Here is a 9,321-nt window from a genome sequence, read left to right as displayed (position 1 = left end):
CAAAGGGAGAATTTGCATGTCCCACACCAAATAGCTCTAGTAAAAGGGGCGATGGATGAAGAATCAGTGTTCTAAAATGATGATGGTTGAAGATATCTTTAAAAGGAAATAGAATGAATTTGGTTGGAAGACAGAGTTTCCAAAGGTGTTTCCAATTCATGTTGACAGAAGATGGATTTGGATGGGAGATATTCAGAGTTGTTAAAGCTTTCTTAACAAAAAATCACCATTATGATCCAGCTTCCAAACAACGCGGTATTGGTCGCTGAAAAAGGAGGAAGGGGTTTTTATGATGGAATTAACATGATCCTCATCATAGAGATAAGGATTTTTTCACAATTCTAAAAGTAAGTATTATGCCACATAAGATTGCTAACAATGTCATTTTGATTGATAGAGCTTCGCTTGTCTGCATGCATGGGCCACTAAAACGAGTAGTTGATTGGGATTGATTAACTGTCTCCAACCTTTCAAGAAAGATTATCAACAGGGAGGCTTTTCAATTTGAGAATACCTTTCCACATCCAAGATGCATTTGGAGCGAGACTTGAGGAGATGAATGGATCCAGAGTCAACATATTTGATTTTAAGAGTGCTTCCAAGAAGGGAGGATGGTGTAGTAAGGACATGTGAGATCTGCTTAGCAAGAAGAGAGTCATTAACATGAATAATTTGATGAATAGAGACCATCGATATTGGAGTCATTGCAAATGATATCCCATTTTGCTAAATGCATTAAGAGACTATCAATTTTTTTACAAACATAGATTGGGAGCTTGATGTCAGATAAGTGGTAAATACGAGAGTGGGATAAAACAAACTTGATGAGAGTGAGCCAAGAGGTTTGAGAAAAAGCTTTAATTTTCCAATCTTCAAGCTTGTTCTCAATTTTTTAAAGTATTGTCATAAACAAGCTTTTTACTTTTCTCCATATCAATCTAAATTTCCAAATATTTCCTTAGATTGTTGTAGAAGCGGATGTTGAAGATTTTAGAGATTGATACCTTATCCTGGTTTCAAATAAAAGGGTTGAACACTAATTTAGATGTAGTCTTATTAATGCTTTGCCCTAACCACTTGCAGAAGGTATCTAGGACAAATTGAACTTCCAGAGTAGATTCGTAAGTTCCTTAAAAGAAAAGGATGGTATCATTTGCATACATGAGGTGAGAGATAGGAGAAGCATTTCAACAAATATTGATACCTTTCCATGAACCAGATGTTTCCTCTTGAGAAATGAGTTGTGAGAGAACACTAGCCACTGAAATGTACAGGTATGGATAAAGAACGTCTCCTTATATGATTCCTCTGGCTGGATGAACAAGAGAGGAGGGTGATCCATTTATTAGGACTTGATAAGAAACAATACCTATACATTGTCGAATAATATTAACCCATTTTAGAGGAAAGTTCATTTTGATGAGGATGGCCTCATGAAGTTCCATGAGAGCTTGTCAAAAGCTTTAGCAAAATCTACCTTGAGAGTATACCGCTTAGAGGAGGGTTTTTCTTACATGGTGAATTTGATACAGAATTTCAGTAGCAACAAGGATGTTGTTAAAGATCAGTCTTCCTTGTAGGAAAGCATATTCATTATGATCAATAAGGTCATGAAGAACTCCTTTTAACTTATTACACAATATCTTAGAGATGATTTTGTAAGCCATGTTACAAAGGCTGATAGGTCTCAAATCCCTAAAAGTTTAGGTCAATTTGCCTTTAGGGATTAAGGTAATGAAGGATTTGTTAAGTCCTCTGAGAAGGAATTTGGAGTTCTAAAAGAAGGAGATAACAAGGATAACATCAACTTTGATAATAGGCCATAATTTTTGAAAAAAAATCATATATGAAAGCCATATAGACCTTGAGCCTTATTTTTGGGAAGTTCAAAAATTGCAGTCTTGATCTCAAGCTCAGAAAGGGGCGTTAAAAGAAAACTGATGTTAGCATGGGAGAGACAGGGCAGATGAATATTGCTAATTTCATATAGTGGTTGGGATATTCGCAAATCATATGTGGAGGAGAAAATATCATTAAAATAGGAGCTTTCATTAAGGATATTTCATCTTGATCTTCTGTCCATTCACCATTATCCTTTTTTAGGCATTGAATGGAATTTCTAGCCTTCCTCTTATTGATTATAGCGTGGAAATATTTGGAATTTCTTTCTCCTTGAGTAATCCAGTTCATGTGAGCTCTTTGTGTAAGAAGGTTGTTCTCACAATTATATAAAAATTCAAGATCATGTTTCAAAGAGTCAATAAAATGACCTAGATGAGAGGAGGAAAGGCAAGCCAATTTGTTTTCAAGATCCCAAATTATGTGATGAATATTCCCAATTGAATTTCTACTCTAAGATTTTAGACAAGTTAGGGTGTTAGCTAGTTTTTTACAAAGACAAAAGGCTAGGGAGCCAAAGGTGGGTTGATGCTAGTTGTTTTGAATAATAGCTGAGCATTTAGAAAAGTTTAACAAAAGGGCTTAAATCTGTTGGGCCTTTTTTTTTAATAGTTTTGAATGGGCTTGTTAAGAGAAAGATGGGGGTGTCGTAGGAAGCTATGATGGGCAATGTAGAGAGATTGGTGTGAGGGAAAGAAGTAGGCTAAAAAGAGTTGATAAAGGCATGGTCGAGGTGTGTAACATCCCAAAAAATTATTCTCTTGATTAATTAAGCTAATAAAAGATAAATTTAAATATAAATGGATTTGAAAATAGTTAGAGCTATTGGGTTTGGTTTTACCTTTTAGATTATGTTCAAAAGTAACTTGGATCACCTAAACTCAAATTAGAGAGAAAAGAAATTAGATTTTTGGCCCACTACATTATGTTGCAGTATAAAAATTTATGCTATAGCATAATTATAAAATTAGTTTCTTTAAAAATGTGAAAAATGGTCTGAAACAAGGAAAGAAGATTAGAAACAAAAGGAGGGCAATGAAGTGAGTTGTTCCTCTACTAAGGCATCAACTCTTGGGCATTTTAAAAGTGATTGGAGCTTGGTTTCACCTAGGTATGTCTTCTTTATCTCTCCTTCTTTCTCTCGACACATTTTAAAAGTGAGATTTGAAGTTAGGAGATGATGAATTTTTGAACTTAAAGCTATGGGTCAGAATTCATTGATCTAAATGGGACTAATGAGAGTTATTTAAGTTATTTGAGCCTAGATATGGTGGCTTTATGCATCTAGAGAGTGGGCTTCAATTGTGGACGAAATTATACCCTAAAATGCCATAAATAGTGGTGCTTAAGGTAGATGGCTACCATTAATGTTGATTAAGAATTGGGTTAGTGTTAGTTGGAGCTAATGAGAGTTAATAAACCTTATATGATGATTAAGCTCAATAGTTGAGAGCTTTGGATTATTAAAATATTGAAACTTGAGAGTTGAAAGTTAGTAATTTATGACATTGATGATGATTTTGGGTTGTTAGATTATATATTAGTGATTATTTAAGTTGTTGAGAGCTAAATGAAATTAATGGGAGTTAAAGAACTCATTAGATGTGAGGTTGATTTTATAGTTGAAAATTTGGTTATTAAAGTATGAAATTAATTGTTGGATATGGTGATTTTAATGATTGACACTGATAGGTATTAATGTAATTGTAGACTATCCTCACAAAGCATCGATGAGCTTGAATTTAGCTTGAAAAGCAAATTGTGATTGAGGGATAACCTTTGACCTCTCAAAGGTTTGAGATAATTGGGGGAAATCTAGTTTATATAGTTAAATATTGATGGATTCTTATTGAAATGGATGATTTGAAACATGTTTTCTATTTTAAACTCTTGATGCAAAATTGACATATTTGAGAATGTGATTTTGTTAAAGTGTTGTGTTCACTTACATATGAATAATGATGATGATTGAGATTATGTGAATATGTACAATTAGTTATATGATATTTGGTATGTGGAGTGGATTATGTGAGTATGGATATGTGAATCCTTGTTATATGATTGATAATTGAGATGCATGAATACATGGTATACGTATATAGTATGATCATTGGTGGGAGTTCGCCTAGGGAGAGTAGATTAGTAAATCCATATAGTATTGACAGTGACATTAGAATCAAGAACTTGCCTTTGCATCGATCGTTAGAATCAAAAGGTAGACCTTATCTTATGGTTAATTTGGAATTGTCCCACTTGTTTAATGAGAGACTCAAACCTAACTAATCTTCACTAGTTTATAAGAATGCTAGATTAAGGGTACGACAACCTATAGTTGTTAGTATTGGGGAAAACCAGATTACACAAGTGAGAAGTTGATCCTAGCCCAGTAGCTCCTTGCAAGTAGAAGGCTAAGTTAGTCCGTAAAAGACGTAGCTACCGAATAGCCACTTGTTTCATATTGGAGGTAATCAGGAGGGTATACGAGGTTGGCATATGATCATGCATTTAGTCCTGACCATATGGTTGTTAGTATTGTGGTTTGGTGCAGTTTGGGGGTGTATGGTTGGTATTATTACAACCTAAGTTATGCATTACTAATATATATGTGATTATGCATTTGAAGCCTAGTCACATGGTTGTTATTATTGTGATCGAGGCTATATGTTGTCATACATGCTTTATGTGTGTGCTTATTTTCAATTACATCTATTTTTAATTAATATGCAAGTGCATAGATTAGGTAGACCTTAGTTAATAAGTGGTTGTACTCACCCTTCTATTTAACATTTTATAAGCACTAGTTTCAAGTAGGACAAAGGAAAAGTACTAGAGGCTTGGAAACTCAATTTCCTACTATAGGTCTCTCATAATTTTAGTTATATATGTGTAATTAATTGATATTACCAATTAGGATGATCATATTTTATTATTACTTGCACTATTGAATATTGATTATTGAAAGATGTATTTTGGGCCTAGCATGTATGGTATCAGTTTAGTTGAGATATATGAGCAAGGTTAAAATACTAGTACAAATATAAATTTGACAATATGTATAATTGTATTGAATTATTTGGAGTTTTGAAGTCAAAATGCCCCTTGTTATTTCTTAAATCAAGGGATTGAGGGTCGAAATTGTAAAATATGTTATATCTAGTTGTTGTGGTGTGTTACAAAGGTTGTCCCAAGTCTATTGAGTATGATCTAAGGTTAATGTGGGCTTTTGGCACTTGGATTGAGTTTTGGACACCCTAGTTGTGCTTTAAGAGCATAAATGAGTGATTTTACATTTTAGTGTCCAACTTTTGATTGAGAAATGATTTGAATGTGAAACTAATGCCATTAGCTAGAGTTCGGAGAAAGCTTTCTATAAACACCTATATCTCCTCAATTGGATGTCAAACGAAGATTTGGTGCGTGTCAAAAGTTTAGCTAGAAAATTTATCCTGGCAGCTTGTTGCTGTCACGGATTTTGCTGTTTATGTCGCAACGTAATTTTGCCAGAATTAGTTTTTTTTTGTTATTTTAACCCTAGTTTGATTTTATCTTACCTTGTATGATGTTCATGCTTCCATATACATGTTTTGCTCTAATTTTAGTTTATGAAATAATTTTATATCATTTTAAGTTTTTAAAAATTTGGGATCCCATTTATAAAAATTTTACAAACTTATAATTCATTTGGGTTATTCTCATTATTACCTTAATTTTATGGAGTTAATTTTAGATTAAAGGTGACCTTATAAGATGGGCTTTAGATTTGTAACTACCTTTGTAGTTGTTTGACCATGTGAACTATGTACTAGTTGGATTAACTTCATGCAAGTCTAATTTGAAAATGCAAGCCAAGAAAAGATAAAGTTCTAATCAAAGCCAAGATACAAAACATCAAAATCATTATAGGGAGTCCTAATCAAGCACTAGTAGGGAGTACAATTTAAGAGAGAGAAAGATAAGGAGGAGTTCCAATCAATCACTGTACATCCTCCTTTTTTACAAGCATAAGTGCCATAAATACAATCAAAACCTAACGGTGCTAAAATGGTATTGACAATTAAAAGATAAATTTTTGTTTTAGAAATAAAAATAACATTAGGACAATGAAAGGAAACAAGTCACTTTAAACATTAAATTGTCATGGATTTATGAAGTGACAATTCCAATAAAAGGCTTTCATGGTAACTGTGGAAGTAATACAAAGGCTAGTTCTAATGCTATTATAGAAGTTCGATTACTGGGATGAGTTGGGATCACAAACAGAGGTCTAATAAATGGATTGTTGAGAGGTTGGTAAAGAGACTTTAATTTTTTTTGAACATGTTGATTATCAAAATAAAGGCTATGCTTCCTAAGTGAGCTTGAAACATTCTTGAGGTTGACTAAAGATTTAGATTAAAGGGCAGTATGGCTATTCTCTAAGACCATAGGATTCATGGATTTGAGAATGTAGATAGGAGGTGTGTAACATCTTAAAAATTAAACTCTAATAATCAACTAATTAAGGGTGATTGAGTATATATAGGATTTATGTTGTGCATGGTCAAAGAGGGCTAATGAGTATTTTTTAAATGTGTTTTCAACCATAAAGTTAGGCCAAAAGTGAAATTAGGTCACATAGGTATTAAAAATAGAGAAAAACAAGTAAAAGAGTCCCTATGCCACATGTCGTAGTGCGTGCGTGGTGTGTCGTGGGAGAAGAAAGAGAAGGAGCCTCTTTATACCATATGCCGTAGGAAGTATGGCGTGTACCGCAGCATGTGACCCATTTTCTATAGAAAAAAGATGTAAACAGACCAAAAAAATATAAAGAGGAAATAAGAGAAAGCGATAGAGGGAGAAGGAAAGAGTTTAAACTCTAATAGGGCATAACATTGTGAAGGATTTGAGAGGGTTTAAAGCTCTCAGTTACTAAGGCAAGCCCTTCCTATCCTTCCCCTTCCTCTCTATACTAGTTTTAAACTAAGGTTTGTAGTGTAGGGTTATTTTCAATTCATATAGGTTATACGTCTAAACCTACTGACTTAAATAGAATTAATGGGAGTTACATGTGACAAGGTAATCCTGGAACAAAGTTTTAGGTGACATGGCATGAAGAGGCATAGACGGGGTAAGTGATGTGGCATATGATGGCTCTTTTATTTTTCGTAAAAAACTTTTAACAGGGACTTTTGTTGCCATGAAAAATAAACTTTTAGCGGCATAAAACTTTTGGTGGTAACTATACTTTTAATAGCAACTATGTTAACAACTATCAAAAACTATTAGTAATGAGACTTTTAATGTTGAAAAGTCAAAGTTGTTATCAAAAGTCATTTTTTTGTAATGTGCTGATATTAATATCGTATTATTAGTTTTCTTCATAAATAATAAATTCATTTTAAAATACCTCAATACTAGTAGTAATAACTAGTTTGATATAAATTCTTTAAATTGTTTATGTTAGATAAATACCGATGGTGATAATTAGTTTTAGTGTAAAACACAAAAAGCTAGTATGATATTCAAAACTCTTCAAAATAATTCAAATATTAAGACTTAGTTTTGATAATGATAGAATGAAACTATTAATAAGGAGTTTTATGCATTAATGTTAGTAGGTGGACATTTATGTTAAAAAATGAATAATAAATAAGGGTTGTTAAAGTGTTTTGAAGCTATTAATAGCAAGTTAGACATTTAATAAAGCTCATAGGAGTTAAAGAGAGTTGACATACCCAATAGGTAAGAATAAATGTGAGAAACAAGGACTTTGGGTATTTTAGATATTTGAAAAATGAAGTTAAGTATGTGTACATAGTAATGTTAATTGAGGTTGGACTTGATTACTTGTAGATTGATTGTTCGGGCATCATATTCAACTTGGAAGCAAGTTATTAAGGGGTAGATCTTTGATGTTATAAAAGTTTGAGGTAATAGAGAGAAACCTATTATGTATAGTTGTACATTAATTGAATTATATTTCAAAAATGATTGATGTGATATGGATGAATACTTTGTGAGATTATGTATATGTGCCAAACATGCGATGTGTGAATGTAGTATATTTAAAAATGCCTTGATTATATTTTGAAAGAAAAGTTAAGTTTTTGAATGTTGGTTTAATGAAAATGTGATGTGGAGAATATGCATTAGAATTTAAAATGAAAACTAATTGAGAAATTAACAAAGATACTCATATGGGTGAATGTATTAGTTAACTCAATGTGTTAATTAAGTTGTAAATTTATGAAATGAGTGAGCATTATATATTACATGGTTGTTTGATGAGAGTTTGCTTAGGGAGAGGAGTAGATAAAATTCATATGATATTTATGGCTATCTTTCAGTACACAAAGGCTAGCCTTATCCCACTATTTATCGAGGGACTTAAACCTAGCTATTTTCACCTGTTTGTTAAGGAGATTAGCTTAAGGTTACGACACCTTATGGATTTGAGAATGGGGGAAGTCGTGGTCTAAGAATGAGTGCCGTGATCATTGTTTGAGTTGTACCTCATAATTGGTAAGCTTAAGCAATCCAGTCACACAGACAGAGCCCTAATTCATATGTTTATATAACGTGTTACATGATTGTTAAGTTTATAATAAGTCATGATAGTTGATTGTGCCATTATCACATAATCATTTGTGTTGTGGCAATGTGTATATCATTATTATCAAACAGATTATTATCACGTGGTTGTTTGTATTGTGGCAACATGTCTCATGATATGACTATTAAAGTTAATGGCATATTGTAATGCCCGCATGTGTGTTACATGTTATTTTATGAAATCAAGTATTTCACTCCTATTTATATGCTTTAAATCAATTGATATGAAATTGCATAAGATAAGCATACCTTAGTTACTAAGTGATTGTACTCACCCCTCTTTTTTAACATTTTATATGTTCTAATTATGGTGCAAAAAGACAAAATACTTTAAAGGGTTAGGAATTTAGAATTCCTACTGTAAAGCCTCTTAACCTCATTTATTTTATGTAATAAATAAAGTATTGCCAATTAGAATGCATTTTGTATACACTTACACTTTACTGTTGTTTATAAGTTTGGAATGTATTTTAGACCCTGAAATGTGTATGTAAGTTTGATTAGTGATTAATAAGGCCAAAACACTAGTAAAAATGTAAGAATATTGATTTCATCATAACTATAACAATTATTTGTCTAATACAATGTTAAAACCTCTCCCTTCTATTTTTGTTATTAAAAGGGTTGAGGAGTGAAGAAATTGAAATTATTGAGTTTATGTGCATATGGTGTACTATACAGATAGTCCTAGGTCCATTGAGTGTGTTCTAGGTGTTAACAATGGTTTTTGGTACATGGGTGAGGTTTTAGACACTGTTGAATTGTGAAAAGTGTACAAAGTTATGAATATGTATTTGGGTGTCCATATTCCTTATGTGACAATATTTGGAA

The sequence above is a fragment of the Prosopis cineraria genome, unplaced genomic scaffold, assembly GCF_029017545.1.
Source record: "Prosopis cineraria cultivar Desert tree isolate PC_DT_omini unplaced genomic scaffold, ASM2901754v1 PC2, whole genome shotgun sequence".
In the NCBI taxonomy this organism is placed as follows: Eukaryota; Viridiplantae; Streptophyta; class Magnoliopsida; order Fabales; family Fabaceae; genus Prosopis; species Prosopis cineraria.
Note: the sequence above shows the minus strand (reverse complement) of the source record.